The 25728-nt window shown below is 36.7% G+C and overlaps 2 long non-coding RNA genes across 4 annotated transcripts in view; one reads left to right on the top strand and one right to left on the bottom strand.

Annotated features, from left to right (window-relative positions):
- The window catches only part of LOC140501630 (uncharacterized), a 98486-nt gene that overhangs the window by 51022 nt on the left and 21736 nt on the right, over window positions 1–25728 (top strand). Inside the window, exons 2-7 of one of the 3 annotated variants that reach the window (XR_011966274.1) lie at window positions 6134–6295; window positions 7983–8062; window positions 11369–11467; window positions 17149–17200; window positions 20124–20262; window positions 22201–22285. This is a non-coding gene — a long non-coding RNA (uncharacterized lncRNA). Of the gene's footprint in view, window positions 1–6133; window positions 6296–7982; window positions 8063–11368; window positions 11468–17148; window positions 17201–20123; window positions 20263–22200; window positions 24665–25728 lie in introns of those variants that run through there. The other 2 variants (XR_011966273.1, XR_011966275.1) reach the window with 2 other exon arrangements.
- LOC140501631 (uncharacterized) overlaps window positions 8579–25728 on the bottom strand; it is a 61375-nt gene continuing 44225 nt past the window's right edge. The window contains exon 3 of the long non-coding RNA XR_011966276.1: window positions 8579–9061. This is a non-coding gene — a long non-coding RNA (uncharacterized lncRNA). The remainder of the gene's footprint in view (window positions 9062–25728) is intronic.

The following is a 25728-nucleotide window of genomic DNA, read 5'->3' as shown; positions in this document are numbered from 1 at the left end:
CCATTGCTTGTGTGTCTTATTTCCCAGTTACATGCCAAAACAATTTTTAACATTTGTTTTAAGAACTTTGAGTTTTACCTTCTCTCCATCCCTCCCTCCCCACCCATCCTCACTAAGAAGGCAAGCAATTCCATATAGGTTATACATACGTAGCTATGCAAAACACTTCCATTGCAGTCATATTGTGACAGAGTAACTATATTTTCCCTCCATCCTATCCTGCCTCCCATTTATTCTGTTCTCTCTTTTGACCCTGTCCCTCCTCAAAAGTGTTTTAATTCTAATTACCCTCTCCTCCTATTTGCCCCCCTTTCATCATTCCCTTACCCACCCACCCCTACTTATCCCCTTTCCCCTACTTTCTTGTAGTGTTAGATAGATTTGCATATCAAATTGAATGTGCATGTTATTCCAATTTTCCTCAGCATTTTGGGATTGTAAAGTATGGAAACCACCAGAAGTGCTAGTGATTCAATCCCCCTGAGGCCTATTCAAGTCCTGTCTGTGCTGGCGTGGCTCATACTAGACTGTGCTCTGCTCCCAGCCTGTCCCAACAGATGCTTCCTGTTGATGTTTCAGGCTGTCTTGGGCTGGAGATTTGCTTCAATTCATCATTCTGTGGGTTCTGTAGCTCCAGAATTTGTTTAGAGTCATGTTTTAAAGGTATTTGGCTAGCTTAGGGGGGGGGGGGGACAGCTCTAGCAAGTCCTTGCTTTTACTCCACAACTGTGGGCTTTTAGACAGTAGAGATGTCAGTGCCCCAATATGGTAAGGGAAGTGAACACCTGGTCAGGAGAAAATTTACAAATACCCCCTGTGCTAGCACTGGGTGTAGTGCTAGGGGCCATTTGGCAATTCCATTACCTAGTTACAGATTGCAGTTTCAAGGCAAAAAGGAGTTGTCACAGTTGCAAGACAGCAGGTCTCTTCCTGGGTATGGGTAGCAGTTTCAGGTGAGAAAAGAGTTATGGTTGGGTGGGAGCAGAGGCCTTAACTAGGTAAGAAGAAGAAGAAGGCTCTTTGAAGGACAAGCCTAGGATCATTAAAAGCACTGTGTAATCCAGCCTGCTCACTTATATTCCTACTAATTGTCCAATTATCTACATTCAGTGTCTGTCCAAGATAAATGGATGAATGGATATATCTATGTTTGTATGTGTACATATACATATATATCCATGTATATATATGCATAGGTATATGCCAACTAATGGGACAATTCTATGGGCTATCTCTCTAATAATTTATCATTAACATGAACAATAAAAATTCTTCATCCACTTTTTTTCCCCATGAGGAAAATGAGTCCAAGTTCTTTTGAGGAATTAAGAATCTCATTTAGTAGGCACTACAATATTCCTAGGTTTATTTAAATCATTATAATTTCATCTACAAATATGACCATCTGGTATCCCTCTTCCATTTGAGTTCTATACTGGACTTACTCCATGACAATGACAAATACCTTTGGGGAGTATACATCTCCTTGTTTTTGTCTTACTTGACATTTGTAGTCACAGGGTCTCTCAAAAGAGTTATCTTTACTATTACATCTTTCAAGGTCCTGTATGATTTTGACATTCCTGGGAAATAGCTTCTGGTTTGTTGGAACAGGGACATCAAGTTGTATTCTCCTCTACCAAGTAAAAACTATTTTGTAATCTACAAACAAGAAGCACAGTAGGATCTTGGATATTCTCCATTCCTTTCAGTAATTGTGTGACTGTAAAGGTATAGTCTGTTTGAGAATTTCATTTACAAAAGCCTGCCAACTTTGTCTTCATTAAGGATGCCCTCTGCAAAAGTGTAAATCATTTTCATTAACGTTGTGCAGACATAGGTGCCTTTTGGGTGATAATTACTGGTATGTTCTCAATCATCTTTGGAGAGGAGAAATGAGATCTGCTATTTTTTTCCAGATCCTTCATATACCTCCAGGTGCATCACTTCCAGTATGGACTCACTCTGTGTGTGTTTGATGCGGTTCAGATCATCTGAGCAAAGTTAACCTGGCTGAGGACTGAAGGATGAGTACCTCCAATAGGCCTCACCTGTTTACAACTATGCAGTCCCTAACATTCTGTCAACCTGAGTGTTTGTGAATAGTCCTATTCTGCCTGGGAACTGAATTACTGAATAATTTGGATTCTATGTAGTGATGTTTATCCAGACATAACATGAGTTCCAGGCCACCATAGCTTACTGAGGTTGGTGGAATTGTGAAGCTTGGAGTTTTTTCAAGAAACTGAACCCAAGTGAGAGATAAAAATGGACTGAATAATGCCAGGATTGGTGGGAGGAAGGTGGGCACAGAGAAGCCTCTCTTAGATCATTGCTTAGGGCTCTTTTCCAGGAAAGAGAAACATATTCTTAGAATTCAAGGAAATGCTATGGGCAGAATTCTGGTCTGTTGCTGAGTCAGGGATCCAGGTAGTTGAAAGGAAAGTAACGTCATCCTGGAACTACAGTGGGAGCTGACCCAGACTGAGTGGAGTTCCCTTCTTCAGTGATCCTGTGGGTGGCAAGAAAAAGATCCTCGGGGCTGCAGTTGGAAGAGTAAAATAGGATGAAGCATTGGACTGGGATTCTGGACATGTGGCACTGAAATCTGATTCGGCCAGTTGGGTCTAGAGTGGTGGGTCATTTCCCTTCTCTGGGTCTCACAACTTCAACTGTAGGATTTGAGGTTTGGCCCAGAGAACATCTAAAATGCCTTCAGATCTTAAATTCTATGAAAAACTACCATCTCTCCTCCATCATGAAAGTAGAAACCTAGTTCATAAACTTATACCAAACTCAATGGCTTAATGAAATTGCATTGTAATTTTTGGTATGCAGATTTGCTCCTGAGATAGCCAACCACTGTAATGATATTCCAAAACAGTGAACCATGCAAGTTGTTTTACAAGGGTGTGTGTGTGTGTGTGTGTGTGTGTGTGTGTGTGTGTGTGTGTGTGTGTGTGCACATGTTCACACACGTGTGCCTTCTAATTAATGGAGTGTGGGGGTTGGTGGGCAAAAGGGGATAGTGATAGGATAATCAAACAAAAAGGAAGTCATGGAGGCATTTCTTTCTAAATACAGAGACTACAGAAGAAAGGCCCGATAGAAGCACAGAGAAGCAGGTCAGCATTGAAAGCTACCGGCTTCATTTACTGTATATTTAAAAAGGAAGGTAAGCTGTCCACAGCTAAGTGGTGAAATGCATAGACTTCCAGACTTTGAATCAGGAATATCTGAGTTCAAATCCAGCTTCAGACACTTATTAGCTGTATGACCCTAGGCAAGTCACTAAGTTTCTGGGGGGATAACATTAGCACCTACCTCCCAGGGGTTTTGTAAGGTTCAAATGAGATAATATTTGTAAAGCATTTAGCATAATACCTGTCACATCGTAAAGCTGTATAACTTTAGCTATTATTATTTAATTACAACACAATAGAGATCTGCAGTTTCACATACAATCTTCTTTTTCTGTTCTACTTTGTTCATGGATATGCCCATTTTATTTGGTGTTTGTTTAGCTCAGAATAAAAATATATTCATTGTGAGAGTGATGCGTAGCACCTTGGAGGACTTTGGTAGGGTACTTTAGTAGGAGAAGTAAATGGGTCAACCATGATTTCAGGAGCACAGTCTATGGAGGAGAAACTCCCATTTGGTATATGGGGGCTAGACAAGGTGGCAACAGAAAGGTACCCAATCATAAAAAATAAGTCTTGAAGTCTTCACTAAACCTCCCCTCAAATATCTCCTCCACACAGAAGCTTCTGATACCTCATGTCCACAAAAGTCTTTACATGTAAATGTTATACTTAAAAGAGCAAAGGGGGTCTTATTTCTATTGTTATAAGTTCTGACTCACAGGAAGAGCAGGGGGGCCTTGAGGCATGAAAGAACTAGGCATACAAAAAAGGTTCCCTAAAGGAGAATAAGAATGATAACATCAATTAATCAATCAATAAACATTTATTAAGCATCTACAATATGACGGATACTGTACTAAGTGCTTTATACCCATTGGAGATGGGTATAAACTTCATCTGTTGAGGCTTTCGTTCTAGAACACTAATACTTATCCATCTGGAGAATAAAGTTTGCTTTGAATTAGACATTATTTTAAACAAATTAGTATTGGATTAATTCTTGGGGACTTCATATTCTTCAGGTGACTGCTTCACTGGTCCTTTGATATACCACAATCACGTATTTCTTTTAATCTTAATTAATGATTCCTCTCTTCCACAGAAAAATTATGGAGATTGATAGATCATCATCCCTCACTTCCTCTAATATCCCTTTCATCTATTGTACTAATTTCAAAAAGAAGGCAAGCAATTATCACTGAACTTGCCATGTAGCAAAATTTTATAATTATAAAACGACATGTGGACTCCGAAGATTTTATGAAAGACACATTGTAATCATGCTTGATGAAGCAAAAGCTTAATTTCTTCCTGCATATTAAAAAGTTGTTTTCCTGTTGCTGAAACAAAACATAATTTGTGTTTATTTTTAATGTCAGCAAACAACTACACCTTCAAGGGCTCAACATATAGATATAGATATAGATATAGATATAGATATAGATATAGATATACACATACATATATATACATACATATATATACATATATACACAATACTAGTAGAAACAAAGCTGAGATTACATCCTAAAACTCCTGACTCCCATTATAGGACTATTTTTTAAACTGATTCATAAGACCCCGTTAGTGAGGCCACTACTCAATTCTTGTTAAATATGACTCACATGAATACATCTATCTCCTCCAATAATTCAGTAATCAGATGGATCCAAGATATCATCCATGTCAAAACTCTTTCCATCAATAAACATTCTAAATAATACCTGCATGCACATTCTTGATAACTCCTCCACGTACTCTTGTTACTTTTCCATAAAGTATCTGTCCAATGTGCTAGGAGCCTTCCTCTGTATCTTTCGACATTGACTGGATACCAATGTAGTTTAGAGGTTTGTCCATAGGTCATCTCTCACTCTAGATGACTGGCCCCATCATCATCATCATCAATTTTTTGAGAGGCAAAAGATATAAATTTGAATTGCATTACTTGAAGAGTCAAATTCTCCAAAGGAAGAAAGATGAGAAGGCTTACATGGCAAGCCTTTTAGAATGTGTCTTTGTTGTCTGTGGTGTCAGGAAATCCTAAGTTCAAAACCTGCCCCTGACACTAATTGGCATTATAACCATGGTAAGTCATTCCTCTTCCTCAGTCTGCTTCCTCATTTGTAAAGTGGGAATGATAATAGTATACACTTCACAGGGTTGTTGTGAGAATCAAATGAGATAACATGTTTTGTAAAATTTAAAGTACTATAAAATATTATTTTGCTTATTTTATTATCATTCTATTGTTATTTTATTATTATGTCTATATGCCTACATTGATGCAATATGTATATGTAACAGGGCTTTACTTTGCACATGTCCAGATCACTTAATGTAGAGGCACCCTTGTAGGAGACACCTGGAATCTTGCCCATAAGGTTATGTTGGCTCAAGTTCTCCAGCACCAAGAACTGAAAAAGACAAACAAAATCCCAAAAGTGATTCTCGGGGACATGGGGCCTCAAAGGGAGCAAGGGAGGCCTTCCCTAAATCTTGCTCAGCTCATGGTACCAACATTGAGGTAAACAAAACCTTCACACTTTCTGGACTCAACCAGAAAGAAAAGAAGCATCATTCTAGTTTGCAGGTTTTCAAAATGCAGCTTGTTCCACAGATGCAACAAATAGAAAAGAGACTGTTCCCATTCACATGGTGGGGGAATGCAGGCTTTTTTCTCTAAGAAGCAGGTCCTCAGTGTCTCCTATATGGGTACCTGGAGGCCTGGGCATGCACAAAGCAAAGCCCTATTAAGTGTCTACTTTCCACTATGATCCCCATTCTGACATTTCATTGTGGTGTGGAGCCAGATTCTCAAACACCATATCAATGGAATACAAGCTTTGACAAGACTACCAAGCTGGATGGATATACTGGGGGAGGGGGGGCAGTCACTGACTGTCCATTGCAAAATCCCAAGGCTATCTCAGTGCAGAGATGATTATCACCAGAAGGTTAGCCACCAAATAATTATTTCTTTTTAGCCACAGCAACTCATGAAAAATAACTGTTATGGGTCATAGAGATTGTCATGTGTATCGGCAGAGGAAGAACCCACATCAATGAAATCACGGAAACCTTGAAGTACTGCGTGTACTGTACCAAAGAGAACACAGTGAAAAAGAGGCACCCCTTTAGGTCTGGGGGTAGGTACTTATTGTCAAATTAACTGAAAATTTTAGGTCTTTAATAACTACTGATTATTTTCCATGAAGTCTTGAATCTTAAATGATTAAACATGTATACGTAGAAGGTTCATGGCCTCATTCCTAAGGCCCGAGTGTTGAATAATTATTATAAAATATGGTGATGAATTTGATATGTAGGTTATTTTTTATCTATATTATCTAACCTGCCACATCTAACTTTCATTAATATTCATAAATGAAAAGAAAGTCTAAAATGAAAAGTCCCTGTGACTAGATTGGGGAGATGATCGAGAAAATAAACTCCGTTATTCTAGGGTTAGTCAATCAACACTTATTAAGTAACAGTTATACATGTCAGACTCTGTGCTTATTGGTAAGGAAACAAGGGGGGAAAATAGTCTCTATAGCCAATGTGCTTGTGTTCTAAGGGAGCAAGTATGTAAACAACTAGGGACATACAAGACAAATGAAGTGTAGTTGGAAGGTAATCTCAGAAAGGAAACCATTAAAGGGGAGAGGGCAGGGAAAGTCTCCTGCAGAAGATGGACTTGAGCTGAGTCTTGAAGCTCACCATTAAAAGTAAGACTGGGCAGAACATTCCAGGCCTGGTGGACAGCCAGCCAATAGAAAGGCATGGGTATGGGTATACAGGTGGTACAGTTCATGAGCCAGTCACCTGAAATGTTTCACCCTTTCTAAAGCAGGAATGAGCCTCATTTTCTTAAGTGTGCTGAGGTTACTGAAATGAAGACAAACCCTTGGGATATACAGCACAGAATGTTATATAAATTACCTTACTCCTTAATTCATCTCAAGCAAATAGAGATCGCTCTTCAGGAACAAGTCTACCACCAAAAGCCAAAGATAATATGGTTGCCATTGTTTCAGGATTTTATTCTTCAAACTATAGTGCAGGTTGGGACAAATGTCAAACCCAATGCCATATTTTATCATTTGCATTTCCAAAGCACAGTGGGAGAACATGAAGCTGTGTTCTCGGAAAACTTTCCAAAAAAGCTTGATGTAGCTGTTCTTGGCAATGCAGGTTAAAGATAGCAACTTAAATTTTAGATCCTTTTTTTATATTCTAACTAGAAAACCTAAACAGGGATTTCCCCCTCAACTCCTCTATCCTTCTACACCTTCAACTCCTCTTGTTACTTGAAAGACTTACATTACTTGAGGATGACTGAGCACAGTGGAACATCCTTAGAGATCATTTAGTCTATTCCCTGAATCATAAAATGAAGAAAGATGTCACACTAAAGTTAAGTGATTTGGCCAAGGTCAATGTAGTAACTAGTAGAGCTAAATTCTGACTCCAAATCTAAGAACTCTTTCCACTACGTCACATAGTAAGACAATGAATTCTTATTTTTTCTGTCGTAAAGGAGCTAAGTCATACAGTATATAGAGTGCTGGGCCTGGCCTTCGTGAGTCCTAAGTTCAAATCCTGCCTCAGACATTTACTAGCTATAAGACCCTGGGCAATTTATTCAACCTCAGTTTGCCTAGTTTATTCAACTGTAAAATGGGGACAGTAAGAGCACCTATTTTACAGGGGGTTTTCCATGAGAATCAAATGAGATACTATCTGTAAAAAGCACATAGCAGAGTGCCTAGGATATAGCTGATGCAAGACAAATGTTTAATCCATTCCTTTCCTCCTTCTTAATATTCTTAGGGACAGAACTATTGACTTTCTTCATAGGACATATGAAAGGATTCATATTTAAGGAACTGCACAAGATCTTTAGATGGAAGGTACTACAAAGAAAAGGGGGGGAAATATTTTATTGTTGCTTCTTGTAAATGTTGATTTTTTTTATAAGTTTTCTCTGTCTTGGAAACATTACTCTTTCATCCACTTAGGTGCCTATTAGTCATGGCTCAGTGCTAAATGACCAGTAGGCATTTTCCTGGATACTGACTGACTGCTTGATCATAAGCATGAGGAGTCGTATTTGCCTTAATATAGTTATTCATTAATGCAGATGAAAACAAGCAGGGATCAGTGAAGGTGAGGTTCAAATGCTAAGTTCTAATGCATAGGCTCAAACCTGAGCTAAAGATCATTTCTGAACAGCCCTTAACCATCAAAGGAAGCATTTTAGGGACAGACTTGAGTAGGCTGTATAGAGCAAGAACTTAGAGGTAAAATATTTCAATAGGTATCGGAAGCTTTGTTTTCTCAAATTTTCCCTCAGGGAATTGAATAATGGAAGTGATCCTTCACATTGGCTTAATCTTAATTATAAGTATAACGAACAGAAGAATGACTGACGATAACAAAAAAAGAAAAAGAAGGCTTTATTTTATTCTCACAACATTCATCAGAATTGTCCCTTTCTCTCTGTCTCTCTCTGCCACCTTTACCCCCATTGCTGTACCTAATACAAACTTTTGTCAGACGTGACATGTTTTGCTTATCAGAATCTCCTAAAAGAACTGGCAGTGCTGCCCCTTCTGAGTGTCCTTCCACTTCTCTGGATGGCAGTGTTCTAGTGTGCTTTGGCCAGAGGCTAATGGTCTAGTGGCATGTTTAAATAGAGATGACAATCTGCCCAGGAAATGGATGAAGCAATTCACAAGGTGCGGTTCTCCCATGGCTTGCACACTGAAGTAACTCATTTTTCCTGGAAAAGTCATCATGGAACAAAACTAGGAATATGTGAGTTAGAAGTGCTTTTTTTTTTCCAGATGCAAGTTCAAATTGTTTAGAATATGTCTTTCATCTCCATGTCTCCTCTTGAGATTTCAAATCTAGTATAGAATCAAAAGAAAGGCAGGATACAAATAGTTTAAAATGTATTATTATAACCTTTATCCATTCCAAATCAACAAAACAAGAATCCTTTTTTCATTATCTTGATTTTATCTCCCCGAAGTAAAAGCCACAAATTACCAAGATCATGATTCCCACCAAAAAACAAAACAAAAAAATTACCAAAGGACATTTTGCTCATAAGATCTAGAGAGCTCTAAAGGTCATTTCATCTAGCATCTTTATTTTACAGATAAGGGAAGTCAGGCCTAGAACGTTTAAAGGGCATGCCCAAAGTCACACAATACTTGATCCCAGGTCTTCTGACTCTCATCAGCAGTCTTTTCACTTTAGTTTAGCACATAACTAACAGACTTAATTTCAGTTATAAAGAGAAAACAAATAACAAACCTCTTCAAGGTTACTCCCAAGACTTCCCTTGCTATACATACTCACGAAAACATAATCACAATAGACTTTGAAATTGTTAGGATATCAGCATCAGTGAAATCAAGGCTTCTGCCGAGCTTTAAGACATAGAATACTTATATGTTTTTTCTGGAAATCATTAATATATTCTTCACAAAGTCTCCATTGAAAGCTACAGGTCAAATTATGATGAGGGAGATCATATTTGAATTGGGTTAGATGGAAAACAGAAACCTGGGGAAACAAATTTGTAATATCTAATCCACCATGAGTATCAATTACTCTGAGCAACCTGATACTCCACTAGCAGCATGAGCACAATGGCATGCACCACTTAACTTCTGCCAAGTTTACTGCCAGATGGAAAGAGTTCAGTTTTGACTGGTCGTTACGACTGGTCATTGACTCAGAAGACCAGCAGAATTTCAGGAATATTAAGGGACAGAAAAAAAAAACATTTGGAATTATACCGATCTCCAAAATCATTAGCAAATATAAACAACTAAATGAATAACTGCCAGTAAGGGTGGTCTCCCTAGAAACTCTAACTAGGAGTGGGGGTTATGTCTTGGTTCAGAAAGAAAAAGAGAGAGAGGCAGGCTGATGGAGAGAAAAATAGAAACAGTCAGAGAGAGATAGAGGGAGAAAAGGAGAGGCAGAGGGAAAAGAAAGACAGGAAGAAACCAAGGCTGAGAGAGAGAGTTACTTAAGACTTAATTCTCCTAGGCTACTTTCCAATATAATGTTTCCTATGAAAACTTCCTTACAACACAAAAGGACAGATCCAGAAAATATAAATCACATTTAGAATATCTCCCTGGTGCACATTCAAAAAAGAGGAAAGTATCAAACAAGGAAGAGGGAAGCTTCAGTTGCCAGTTATGTGAAATGAGCATGGTTGTGGCGAAACCATACTAATAACACTTCATATAGTTCTATACACCTTTCAAAGTAGTTTCACATACAACATCTCCAATTCTCAACAACAATCCAATACAATAGGCAGTACAGGTATAAATAATGATATTTTACAATTGAAGTAACTACAACTCAGGCTGGATAAGTTAATTTTCCAAAGGCTATAGAGTTAAGTAGCTTGAGACTAGAACTGTGCTCTCTTGCTTCCTTGTCTAATATTGCTTCTTACAACCAGTCTGTTCGTGTATTTTTCAATCTATCTACCTTTCTATGAAAAAAGTGTGGATGTCACACATACATTTTTGAGAGGAAAAAAACAAGCAAAGGTGTATTACTGATTCAGGGCTCAGGTAAATAATTTTTACAAAGTTTTCCTGAGCTAAATCTTTTGAGGTTTTCAGTCATCACCACCTTTAGTCCTTGGAATCAAAGAGTATTAATATGGTTAATTGCACTGGAATAATTGCTTTATTATTTTACCCACTTGAGCTAATTTCCTTGGCCTCAGATTTCCTTTTCTGGTAAGGAGTGGAAGTACTATAAAGTGACCTGGTGATTTTCCTGTCCACATGTCTGCTCCATGCTCAAACCTAGACCAGTAATAACCAGGTCTTTAGTGTTTGCTGAAGACCATAGTGATACTGTAGCTCTTGGATGGCCTGAGAATAGCCCCAAAAGTCCAAGCATAGTGTTGCTGGATTAAGAAACCCAGGTGAATATCTGCTCTCTTCTACACACTCCCTACCACATGCAAGCATGAGCAAGTTTTCTGAACATCAGCTTCTTCAGCTGTAAAATGGAAATAAAGACATTTTTACTATCTGCCTCATAGTATTGCCATAAGGAAAGTGCTCAGCAAATCTTAAAATATTATGAATAAATGTTTTTATCTATCCTCTCTTGAATCTGAACTTTCAACTCTCTAATGATTCCTTTTCCTTGTGTCCTCTGGAGTGAAGATGATCTGAGGACCATCCACACACATCCACTGAAGATCAGAATGAACCAACCTGCTGGACTGACCACAGCCCCAGTAGGACCAGCTTTGCCTGAAATAGGTAAGAACTCAACAACCCTCCAGAAGAGAGGCCAGGCAAATGGTCATTTGCTTCAACTAGTTCTTTTCTTTGTTTCCCAAGGTAATCTCTTTCACTAGTTTAATGAATATGATATTGTTTGCTGCTACTGTCTGTACTGATAAATCAGTGGTGGATATAGAAACATAAACTGATAGACTTAGCAATATTCTTGGTAATATAGGAATAAACATGTCATCAATAGTTTTTCAAGGTTTTTTGGTCTTAACTCTAGGCAGGACCATGCCTGAATTAACCAATAAAGATAGATGTTTAAGCTTTTTTTTTAAAGACAGGACAAATACAATCCAACTCCAGTACCTAAACATCATTTTAAAAAAAGGCAGAGGACTCAGTTTTAGACATCCATTTGCATTTATCTTCAATTGCCTCATCTATTCAGTATAATCAGAAATTAAGGAATTCTGTATCAGTAAATATTTCTAGATTAGAAAAGCTTTTCCCTTTAAGTACAGAAAATTTATGTTAATTTATTTTCATGAAAATATTGCTAAAATGTATTAAAAATCCTAACTTATTAAGTAAATTATGCTTGTAGCAGTAGTGCAATAGGATGTTAAGTAGGATCATTCAGTTATTTCTGCTTCTGGAAAGGGATCTGTGATCTTTTTAGCTCTTTATTTCAAGTCAGGGATATCACTCTAGCAAAAATCTCAGTATTAATCTTTTTTTCTGCCTTGGTCTCTGTCAGTCTCTCTCTTTCCCTCACTCACATTGTTTATAAAGAAATAGTAAATTTCTAAAACAAAAAAAAAATATGAATAGACTCTCCTTGTGCCCAGAAGGAAAGGTTCCAAACTCCCTTGAGGGAACCCAAGAGAATCAAGGAAGTACAGAATCACCTAGACTCTGTAGTGGGATGGGGTGGGGAAAGTCATCAGTATCACAGCATCCATCCCAATGCTCTTCATGCCCAATCAAGTCAAACAACCCAGCATAGGGAATCCTGGCTGCTTTCTTCATGGTAGCTGCCCTCAGTTCCATACTCCCAATTTTGCACAACCTGTCATAGTCTTTCCAGCTCCATCTCCATTAATATTCCATAGATCTCTTCAGGGTTCTCCTTCAAGTCTGACTTGGACCCAAGTAACAGATTTCTAAAGGTCACCCAGAGGGCTTATCCAATGGAGTATCTAAATATCATTTGTGCTCTGTCATTGTTCTCTTTTTCATTCATCCAAGAGATTTGCTCATACCTCACAAAGTAATAATGACCAGATTTTTATAGTTAATTCAATACCTCATTATCAACCCCTTTTCGGTGATTCCTGGGCTTTCAAAGGACAATTTGAAAAAAGTATTCTGCTGAATATAAATTTAACTTTTCTTGGTGATTCAAGATGATTAACATGTGCACCAATTCCTACACCTTGTTCCAAAATCATAGCTCCTGGGGAATGTAGTGCTGAACTCCACCTGAGGATTTTTTTTGCTTCTTCCTTCACTTCCCAGTGTTGGTTTCAACTCAATTAATTCAATTCATTAAACATTTATTAAGTACCTACTTTGTGTCAGGCATTGGCTCCAGAAGCTCTCCTTCCTTCTGCTTATAATTAGTTGGTTGTTAAAATCTCTATATATTAAAAGCTGTAAGTGTTGATAACAATCTCCACTGGAACCATTTCCTATTGATAAACATTGAAATTCAATGGATATTGAAGCCAATTTCATAATACCTTTAGTCATGATGGAATGCATTAATGGATCAATACGCAGATAAGCCCATTAATGGCTCCTCTATACTATATTCTATCTATCATTTAGCCCTCATTTGTCCATCTTCTTCAGAATATAGTGTAAAAGATCATGTCAAATGTTCAATCAAAATCTAAGTATGCACTGTGTACAGCAGCACCCTAGTGTTATCATTCTACTAACTGTCTAAAAAGGAGAATGAAGTTAACCAGGAACATTCTACTCCTGATGAAGACTTGGTGGTACTTATATTTCCATGCCAATGTCTGCATATGTCAAGGAATTTCATTTTGTTTATCACTCAGATCTGAGCATCATAGATTCAGAATTAACAAGGACCTTAGAATTTATAAAATCCAACATTGCCAAATGAAGAAACTAAGAAAGGCCAAGAACGTTTAAGTGACTTGCCCGTGGTCATAGAGCTAGTAAATTGTCCTAGGTGGGATTTAAAGCTAAGTCTTCCGGACTTCAAGTCAATCTCTCTATCCTTCCATTACCCCATACTGCCTAAGTACTTAAAACTTGAATATAATGTGGTCTAGAATTTTGCCAAAACTCAATGTTTAACTAGTCTAAAGTCTATAGTCTATAGTCTATATTTTACTTTCTTCCTTCTCTTAGAAAAAATTGGGACATTTTTCCACATCTAGTCCTGAATCATCCTCTGTATTCTCCAGGCTGTCCAGAATTAACAATTGCCAATTCTTTCAATGACCTGGGATGCAGGTTATCAAAGCCTGGTGACTTAAACTCAGTGAGAGCAGCTCAGTATCCTCCAGGTCTCCTCACTTGCCACTGGTCACTACTCCTTCCTAATCATTTTGTTCCATTCTCCACCCAAAAAGACCTTTTGTCTTGACAGAGAAAAGAGAAGTAAATTGAGAACTGAGTAATGTCCTATTTCCATAATTCATCATAATCATCACATCCATCATGCCCCCAACAGAACTACAAAAAGCCCTTTATCTTGTTCTTGGAATTCATTGCCTCTTCCTAACACTACTGTCACAGGACCTTGCTATTCTATTGTACTCATCATATTGTACTCCACATTTCCTTTTCCCATCATTTATTTATATAAACATATATATGTATACATGTACATACATATTTATACACACATGCATACATGAGTGTTGTTCATCCTTTGTTTTCAAAGAGGACCAATGACATGATGGGGCAACATCGTGACTTGCCCTGAACTGGATTTAAGTGAAGCAGAGTTGCACAGTCATCAGCCTCACTCTCTTGCAATGATCAGTCTAGCAGCAAGACAAAAGTCAGGATGACCAGTGATGGCCCAGAATGCAGTGGATAACCTTGGCATCTTTGATATTTCACCAAGCTCTAAGCACTCCATAGCTACTACAAGAAATTGTTCTCATTTACCCATTCTTCCAGGAAAAGTCTTTATATGCTTGGGGTAGGCATCCCCCAACTCAACAATGAATTTAAAGCCCATTAACCTCAATCTGATTTAATCCTTCTGCCAAAATGGTTTTACGGGGATGTGGCCATTGTGCATGCTACAGTGTCATGGAATCACAGGTGAGATGTGGGTGATAGGTGAACACCAAAGAAGGATGAGTAGCCCTGACAAGGTTCCATAAATCCTCACACCAGAGGTGCTGGTCCTCCCTAAACACTCTATATACCCCATATATATGTGTGTATGTGTATATCTACATATGTGTGGATATATAATAGAATTTGTTAAAGTTTCTGGGGATCTACACTGGTCTCTCTAGACAGTTCTGAGGATTTTTCTTCTTTATCAAAACTATTTCTTCTTGTAGCTTCAGAATTTTATTATTAATGGCTCTTTATCACACTTAGACTGATTTAGGTCATGGGAGGCAAATTATCCTTCCCATGAACTATTTCATACATAGGATCATAGTTAAAGGTCATTAAATCCAACCCACTTGTTTCACAAATGAAGAAACTGAGATACAACCTGAGCCTTCTTCCAAGCTGTGCCCATTACATTCTGATATCTGGCTTACCAGATAGTTGAGCAGTTTTCTTCCTTCCTTTCTTAGCTTAGTTTAAAAGCCTTTTGTTGAGATTCACAACTCCAGTCAACTCTTTACAATCAGTCCTTGCTACGTGCATTACATCCCTGGGGAAGAGCCTCCCATTCCAATATTTTAATCCGTGGTCCAGAAATCCAAATCCTATTCTCAGACACAATTTTTATAACTCATTGCTCATTTTGTAAACATCCCTTTTTCTTCTGAAAATTCTACAATCTGCAGCAATTAGTCAAATAGCAATTTAGTAAGTACTTATTATGTGCCTACTACACTGTGCCTATTACACTGCTGTGTTAAGTTCTGGCTACACAAAGAAAGGCAAAAAATAGTTCCTGCTCTCAATGAGCTCACTCTCTAATGGGAGAGACAACATGCAAATAACTTCATTCACAAAAGAGATATACAAGATAAATTGAAGTAGTGATTAAAACACCAGCTATTTCCCTAGAATATTCTGCTCCTTGATCAAGACTTTATAACCCCAAGCAATGCTTCTTAAATTCCTACTACATATAATTTTGTGCCTGCATGAACCATGCAGAATGTGGACTAGTTATCAACTTTAACAAGAGGACCTGATTCATGTCCATGGTACCTACCCTAGGAACTTGGCAGATCTCTCTATTGATAATGTTATAAATAGCCGGAGGCCTCAGTACCTTTCAGTGGGAAGTCATCAGCCCACTATTCCCTATCTCTTCTTTCTCTAGCCATTACTGGATTATGTCTCTCCTAAAGGCACCTGTGGATACACATGATCATTCCTTTGAGCAAATAAAGTTCCTTTGTATCCTAAGTAGGTCCAGGTATCATCCTACAGGAAGACTTCACATGTGAAATTTTCATTCCAAATATTTAGTAAAATTTCTTTTCTTCCTTCTCTTTCAGATTACTTCACCCTCTAAACAAATATTGGGATTCCTCTATACTTCTTCAGATACTTTTTTCTTGTTTTCTTTTTTAAAAACTTATTAATAGTGGTCTCCCTAAAAACATGGAGATACATGATCCCAACCCTTTGATCTTACATATATGTAAGTATAATTTCCTACTAACAAAAACACAAAGCACACTCTCCATAGTCACTGCAAAATCCCTCTTGCCTCCATATGTTTTGAAGTCTTGGTGGCTGTCATGGCTAATTCTCATGGTGAATTCATGTAGCAAAACTGCCTTTTTGCCTCTTCTCTTTGCCATACCTATTTTCAGTGGCTGCAGCTCTTGAAAGAAGCTTTATTTATATATGACAGACTTCCTGCTATTTCTCACTATATGATGCTAGCTCACTCAGTTTCTGTTGATAAGCAATTAGCAGATTCCTACTAAATGCTAATGCAAACACCAGCTGTCCTCAGCTATCCTTTCTTTTAAATACAATTACCATTGGGGTCCTATTTAATTGATATAATCAACTTATTTTCTTGTCTTCTGAATTTTGGATTTTAGATAATTATAGAAATAGGTGTAATAATAACTTCCATTTGCATAGAGTTTTAAGGTTTGTAAAGGCTTAACATATATTAATTGATCCTTACAATGACTCTTGGAAATAGGTACTACTGGTAGTATTATCTTCATTTTCCAAATGAGCCTGCTCATAAGTGTTAAGTAACTTGCTCATGCTTACAGCAAGTGAATGTCATAGATGGGATGAAAACCAAGGTCCTCTCCAAACTCCAAGTCTGACCTTCTTTTCTACCATACCATGTTATTTCTCAGATTTCATCCTAGTCACAACATTCTTTACCCCTGCTGAGGACAAGACATGATGATGATGATGATGATGGGGGTGGGGGGGGTGGTCTTGGCGCCAATGATCACTAATGACACTAATTCATATTTGCATAGTGCTTTAAGTACCTTCCTCAAACTTTGATGTAACAAGTATATTATTATCTTCTTTCACAGATTAGGAAATGGAAGTTTTAAGAATCTAAGTGACTTCTCAATTATGACACAGGTAGTATATATCTCATTCAGAATTCAGTCATAGGTCTCTGGCCTCTAAGTTCAACAATGCATTTAGTATGCTATTTTGCCTTCCTATTTGGCTCAGGCTTTTTACTTTTTATAGTGCAAGACAAAGTTTAATGAGATTAACCAGACTTAAACCAATGGGTCTAATTTAGAAAGCCAAAATCACTGTCAGACACAGATAATTTATCAGAATAATGATAAATGCACCTTTACTTAAGAATATTTTGCTGACAAAAGTATGGGATGGTTAAAAATTAACTAAAGGGAGCCTTTTATGTATTGTATCACAACTAATGAAAGCAGTTTTCAATAGCTGGGTTGTATTGAATTTCTCCTCAAGACAATTCAAACGCCATCTTCTACTTGAAGACTTTTCTGATCCCCTCCAATTTCTAGTGGCCTCCTCCCTCAAATATCTTATATTTAATTGTGTTCTATATATTTGTATTTATTCACTTTGTATTTGTAACATGTATCTTTAATTTGTACTTAGTCTCTCCCCCATTCAAATGTGTGTCTTGTTAGTAGAAATTACTTTTTCCTTTGTATTTGAATCCCTACCACCTAGCAAAAAACCTGGTACATAGTAGGTGTTAAGCAAACACTTGATTGATTGAGGTCTCTGCACCTTGTTAACATTCCTGCTTGTTTTTCTCAACAACTGTCTTTCCCCCTCAGGCCTTACAGATTGTACTTTATTTGGGGTCTACAGTTTAATCAGAAGATATGATATTACATGACATTTGTATTTTCTCTCCTTACTAATTCTGAAGCCCTATGTAGTCATTTCCTATCTGGCATAGTACTTTACCTACAGTAAGTGCTTAATAAATAGATGGTGAATGACAGAGAGGAAAAACAAGGAAAAAAAGAAAAACTACATAAGAAAATAGAAAGAATATTTCTCAAAACTAACACTCCTTAGTAGCACTTCATCCATGATATGAGTAACTTCTAGACAAAAAGCCCATTGGTTATTGGGAACTATGCCCAAAGAGCTATAAAACCATGCAAACTCTTTAATCCAGCAATACCGCTGCAAGGTCTATATCCCAAAGATATCCTAAAAAGATGAAGAAAAGGATCAATTTGTACAAAAATGTTTACAGTAGCTGTTTCTGTGGTGGCTAAGAACTGGAAATTGAAAGGATATTCTTCAGTTGGGGAAAGGCTAAACAAGCTGTGGTATGGGATTGTGATGGAATATTATTTTGCCATTAGAAATGATAAGCAGGATGATTTTAGAAAAACCTGGAAAGGTTTACATGAACTGATGCAAAGTAAAGTAAGCAGCAACAAGAGAACATTGTACACAGTAACAGCAATATTGCACAATGAAGAACTGTGAATAACTTAGCTATTCTCAACAATACAATGCTCCAAGACAAGCCCAAAAAAACTAATGAAGAAGTATACTGTCTTCCTCCAGAGAGAGAACTGACAATATTTGAATACAGACATTTTTCATTCATTCTTTTTCTTTTGAGTCTTCTTCTACAAAATGACTAATATGGAAATGTTTTACATTATTGCAAAAAAAAAATTTCCAGTGGTTTCACTGATTGCAAAGGATTATTGAAGAATTTGATATTCCTATCCCTAGGAGGGAAAAGTACCCTAAAGCTTTAATTGCAGCTTACTCAAGTGCAAGTAGCATATTGAGCCATTGTAATGCATTTTAGTATAGAAATGGACAAAAAATATATTATGGATCCACAAGAGAGTTTTTGTTTATTTTCCCAGAAAGTCAAAACTAAGAAAGAGGGTTATTCTGAAGCATTTTAAAATGAAGTTTTCAAGTCAAGAAAAAGATGCTATTCTCAGTCACAAAGTTTTCAACCTATGTCAATTCAGAATCATGTTCCCCTCATTGGTGTTGGAACTATAAAAATACTAGAATCCTTGTCGCAGAATCCAGATTATCTTCAGTATTACACAAATATAGCACTCTGCAGCTTAAACTCAGTGGTTCATAAAGAGCATAATGAACCAAAAATGTTGGACATTACATATTTTCTTTAAGACTGCTGAGGCCAAATGCTAAAGCACATAGCTTCTCAGAGAGGAGTCAATTCCATCCAATGAATGTGCTTAGGAGTGTATTAGGTAGCATCAATCCATTGGTGAGCAGTTATTAAGCACTTATTAAATGCCAGGCACTGGACATGCAAGACAAAGCAAAAGCAGTCCCTGCCCTCAAGGAGCTTACATTCTTCAATAAGTAGAAATGACAATTGGTAATTCGTATTTTTGATTACAAAAACTAAAAGACCCTTGGAGATGAAGAAACTGAAGTCCAAGAGATTTCTAATAATGTGTTCAAGGTCACACAGCTAGTAAAAATTAATATTGAGCTAGATTGCTCCCCCTCCACCTCACACCTTCCCAGTGCAGTGATCTTTCCTTTACATCACACTAAAAAGTAAGTTTGATCCAGTGCTTCCAGAATATTCCTGGAGCTATTTCTGCTGTCAACAGAAATGGGCTCTTTTGGCTTTTTTTTTTTAATTTATAGTCTACCTGTGGGAAAATGATCCCTAGTACCTAACACAGTGACTGCCACATAGTATGCTCTTAGTGCTTACTGACAATGATACTTTAAGGACTTATGATTACATCAGTGTGGGTACTCTCTCAACAGTGAAAAGAACTGCTTTGCAATTTATTAGATGATCTATTAGTTGTTATTTTATCACTCAATTAGTCCAGCAACAAACCTACAAAACCTTTCCAAATTGATAGAACCTTTTCTGGTATGATCACAAATAACCCAAGACCTCCATGCCAAGTGAGAGTTCTCCTCTCTCCTCTAAGAAGAATTGTAGTGAAGAGTGATAAAATTAGGGAAAAGAAGTTGAGTTCAAAAGTGCTTATCCACAGAAGTTTCCATAATTTTCTTCCCCCAGACCTAGTAATTTGCAGAATTGCCAGAGGCATTAAGAAGCTTGCACAAGATCATGTGTGTCAGAAACAGGGCTTAAAGCCAGATCTTCCTGTCTCCAAGGTCAGACTACCATCTTGATAACCCTGATGATCGTTTTTCAGGTTAGCTATCTAGTTCCTTTAATACTACAAGAACTACTTATAACACTTAGTTGTTCATTTGATATTCCTGGTTTCTGCAAAATAAAAAAATGAAAATGAATGATTTCTTTTTAAGGCTCCAAGGCAAGAGAGTAAAGATGGGTTTGGGGTTCTGTTAGTAGTGGTGGTTGACTTTTTAAAGTAAAGAAACAGAAAAAGGAAGTCCTTTAGGTCAACTCTGATAACCTCATTCAATAAGGAAATCACTCTGCCAATGTCCTAATAGAGCTAAGCACTTTGACAACAGTCCACAAGTGACTCAGTATTAGAAGTCAATTTTCTCTTTTAATAATGAAAATATTAGAGGACAGAGGAGGCTAAAAGAAACTCAGCAGCTAATACAGCTGGGAGCTATCAACAGTTCAAGAATATCAAGATATAACAATAATATTTTGTTTTCCTGAATGAGTTTTCGGCCAAAGAGCTCAAAGCTCTTTAGGACTGTGGATGTCTTCGTTCTAATAATAATCCCTTTGAAGTAAAGACGTATTCTTAGCAACAATGTCTGACTCTACAAATAGAGAGACTGACTCTCCTGAGGCAAAGTCCTTGGGCTTGATTGGGAAATAATTTAAAAATAATGCTTTTCCTCAATTTAGAAGCTACATGTATTCTGAAGATATGCTAGCATTTTATATTTTCTAAATCATGTTTGCATTTCTTGCCTCACTTTACCCTCACAACAGCCCTGCAAAGTTGGCAAAATGCTTTGCACCATTTTGTGTCTGGGGCTAATAGGCAATAAATGTTTGATTGATTGAACTAGTTGAACCCTATTTTACTAATGAGCAAGATTAAAGTCTGAAAGATTTAGTAACTGATCTAAGGTCACATAATTAGAGAGGGCAAAATCTTGGCCTTTGGACATCACTGTGCCAGCTGACACTAAAAGGTAGTAGACTCCCTCAGATGTTTTCTGTATTATTCTAATGCTTCTTTTGGAAGGATCTGTATAAACTACAGTACATATAAAGAAGGCTGATCAGGATGATGAAGGACCCAGAGTATATGTGATATCAATCAATCAACAAACATTTTTAAGACAATTACTACATATCAAGTACTGTGCTAGGTATTGAGGGTATAAAGTCAAAAATAAAATATTCCCTGCCCACAAGGAGCTTGGGTTCCATTAAGAGCACAATATATCTTCATATATACAGAAAACATGATTGTCAGTTGAAGGAATTCAGTATGCTTAGTTTGGAAAACAGAAGAATTAAGGGAGACATGATGCCTATTCAAGTATGTGACGGTCTATTACATGAAAGAGATGTTAGAGTTCTGCAATGGACCCAGAGAACACATGCGGAAACAATGAGTGAAATTTACAAAATGGTAGATTTAACTTTGATATGGAGATGGGGGGAGGGGGAAAATCCTAACAATTAGATCGCTCCAAAAGTAGAGTGAATGGGCTGCCTTGGGAGGTAGAGGCTTCTCCCTCATTAGAGGGCTTCAGGCAAAGAATAAATGACCATTTCTCAGGTAGATTGCAGAAGAGATTTTTTTAGGCACAAGTGGAACTAGATGATTCTAGACTTTCTTTAAAATTCTGAAATTCTAAGATTCTCTGACCTTTGTCACCAATCGATAGTTATTAAGCATTCTGATGTTATCTGCTGTAATACTTTCCATTCACCCACCCAGCTCCAACATTCCTTGGACTCCACAATCATTCTGTTCCCTACTCTCATAAAGAGTGGGGCTAGCATAGGAGAAAACTAGTGATGAATTTTCACTTTAAGGAATTGTAACTTCACGTATTACTTCTCCTGGTGGCATTCTCATTTTAAAATAAAACATTTAAACTGAGTATCAGACAGTGAAGTAAATGGGATTCATTCCACCATACTTAGTGAAGTGAACTTTTGACTCTCCTTTGTTCATATCACATAGATGACCCGCCTACTATAAGAACAGCCTTGCTCACGGGGAAAGGAACAGGAACTGACAGAAGATGTGACTTGCCTCAAGTCACATGGTGAGTCAGCAGCAGAGCATGGAATACATCAGTCATCAGGATGGTATTCCATGCTGTGTGAGAAAGAGATTTCTGTGGTTACTTTATAAACTAGACAAAATAATAACAAAATTCATCTGAAGAAACAAAATTCAAGGTTCTCCAGGGATAAAACGGAAAAAAATCTCCAAAGGAAGGGGTACTTAACAGTACCAAATCTCAAAGCACACAATAAAGTTATAATCATCAAAGCTATTTGGTACTGATTAAAAATATTTTTAGTTAATCACTAGAACAAATTAAATAATAAAACCTAAAAGCATTTCAATTAGTTTAATGACACCAATTATTTGAATAAAACTATTTATTTGACAAAAATTACTGAGGAAATTGAAAAGTAGTTTGGTAGAAATAAGGTGTAGACCAATTTTTGAAACATATACTACAATAAACCCTCCAAATAGAAACATGACTTAAGTATCATAATTTTTTTAAAAATTTTAAATATCATAACTTTTTTTAAAGGAAAAGGGAAAAATACCATGCAAACTATGGTTAGAGGGTAAATTTTTAACAAAACAAAAGATGAAGGTGATCATAGGAGCTAAGTAATGTCCATTTATATAAAATTAAAAAGGTTTTATTTAAGCAAACTGAATATAATCAGAATTAGAAGAAAGCAGTAACATGAGGGAAAAAATCTTCATAATGAATACTTCTAATATCTCTTTCATATACAACTAGATAGACAGATAGATAGATAGATAGATAGATAGATAGATAGATAGATAGATAGATAGATAGACACAAATATGAACGAAAGTCATTCTCATAGATAAGCAATATAAGGAGATGAACAGGAAACTTTCAAATGAAAAAATGCAAGCTATCAAAAGCTACATGAAACATGTTCCAAAACACTAATGATAAGAAAAATGTACATTAAAATAATTCTGAGGAAACTGGTGAAAAATGAAAACATCAACTACTAAGGGAATATAGGAGGACAAACACATTAGTAGACTATTGGTGGTAAACTATTTTGGAAAACAATTTGCAAATAAACAGGAAAAGTCACTAAATTATAAATACCCTTTGATCCTACAATACCAGTACTAGAACTTATAACCTTGAATACATCAAAGACATAGGAAACTCACCCACATTCATGAAAGTGTGTATAGCAGCACTTTTGGTCATAAAAAGAACAGAAACAAATGGTTGCCCATCAGTTGAGAGATGGATGATTAAACTGGGCAATATGAAGGCAATGGAATATGATTTACCATAAGAAATGACAAATATGAAGAATTTAGAAAAAATATGTAAGACTAATATAAACTGATATAGAGCGACGTAAGCTGAACAAGAATAACAACGTACATAAAATAAAGGAAAATAATTTTTAAAGGCTCCAGAAATCTGATCAACATAATAAGCAATCATGACTTCAGAAGATTAATTTAGAATTAATTAATTTAGAAGATTAACGATAAACACTGCCTCCTGCTCTTGGGAGAAAGGTAATAATAATATTACTGATCACAATGCCTGGTTGAGAGTAAACACTTAGCAAATGTTTGTTGAATGAGTGACTGATAATAGTGAGGGTTATTTATTTTAAGGCTTGAAAAGCACTTTATAAATATTATCTCATTTGAACTTCACAACAGCAACCCTTCCTAGATTAAGGGACTTGACTCATACTTAAAAAGGTTTGAGGCAGAATTCAAAGGTAGGTCTTCCTGGGACATAAATCAAAATAATGAAAAAGTGAGAGATCACAACTTTACGTCAGCAGTCCCCAAATTTCAACCACAACATGCATTAAGTTAATTTTGAGCAGCACAGCAAAGAGTTACTCATTTTTTGAGGCCAAAGTAGATTAGTATATAAACAGTAAGGTCTAGGGACACTGAGGTAAGGGATGTCAGGCAGTGCACAAGAGTGGGAAATAGCAGAAGCACCTTGTGTTGTGGTTACAATAGAAGAAGCACCCAGGGACAATAAGGACCTAAACATCTGGGCAGAAAACAATCCCAGAGGACTCCTACAGGAGCACTAGATCCAGCTCACAGGTCCTGGGTGGAAAGGAGCAAATGATTGTAAGGTAACAGGGGTCCTACTTGTTTAAGGACCAGAGATCAGGGGGGCTTTGAAGAGAACTCTCCCAAGATCACACTACTCTGGAAGAATCAAAAACTTACAGAGTTGTGAAAGCAGCAGGAAGGCATAAAAGATAAAAATTCAGGCCAGACATACTCCTAGAGGTGAGCAGAACCCAGCTCTAACATGAAATCCAAAGTCAAGAAGAAGGCTTAAAAATAAGGAGGCAACAAGAACAAAAAGAACCTGACCATAAAAATTATAATAGTGACAAAGAAACATAAGACACTCAGAAGAGAATGATTTTTGAAAATATCTATGAGCAAGAGCTCAAAAAAAAATGTAGTTTTGACATAAGTCCAACAAGAAAACTTAGAAGAGTAAAGAAAAAGATTTTTAAAAAAGGAAAAAATTATTTTAAAAATCAAATAAAAACAGTAGAGGGAAAATGGGGGGGGATGAGAGCTATACAAGAAAATCATAAAAAGAGAATTAAGAACATAATAAAAGAGGCACAAAAATTACTGAAGAAAATAACTCTTTAAAAATTAGAATTGGTCAAGTGGAAACTAATTACTCCATGAAATGTTAAGAAATATTAAAATAACATCCAAAATGAAAAAAAATACCAGAAGATAATATAAAATATCTCATAGGAAAAGCAATTGATCTGGAAAACAGATCAAGGGGAGATAATTTAAGAATTGGTGGGCTATCTGAAAGCTCCTAGAAATCATATTTCAAGAAATTATAAAGAAAAACTGCCCAGATATCTTAGAACCAGAGGCCAAAGTAGTATTAGAAAGAATACACTGATCACATCCTGAAAGAAATTCCAAAGTGAAAACTGTCAGGAATATTATAGACAAATTCCATAGCTTCCATGGTCAAAGAGAAAATTCTTCAAAATAATTGAAATACCATGGAGCCACAGTCAAGATCACATGAGATTTAGCAGCTATCACTATAAAGGAGTAGAAGACTTAGAATATGATATTCTGGAAGGCAAAGGAACTGGGACTAAAACAAAAAATAATCTACCCAGGAAAACTGAATATAATCCCATGGGGAGGGAGGAGAGGGATATTTAATGAAATAGAGGATTCCATGCATTCCTGATGAAAAGACAAAGCTGAATAAAAAATTTGACAAAATGCTCGAGTAAAACATAAAAAAGTAAAACATGAATGAGAAATCATAAGGGACTAAACAAGGTTAAACTGCACATCTATATGGTAAAATGATATGTGTAACCTCTAAGAACTTTATGTATACTTTACTAGCACAAGTAGAGGGAGTCGACTTACACAGAGATTATGGTTATGAGTCTATTATATTGTAACGGTCTCAAAAGATAA

The sequence above is a fragment of the Notamacropus eugenii genome, chromosome 4, assembly GCF_028372415.1.
Source record: "Notamacropus eugenii isolate mMacEug1 chromosome 4, mMacEug1.pri_v2, whole genome shotgun sequence".
NCBI lineage: Eukaryota > Metazoa > Chordata > Mammalia > Diprotodontia > Macropodidae > Notamacropus > Notamacropus eugenii.
Note: the sequence above shows the minus strand (reverse complement) of the source record. Positions and strands in the feature narration are given on the sequence as shown.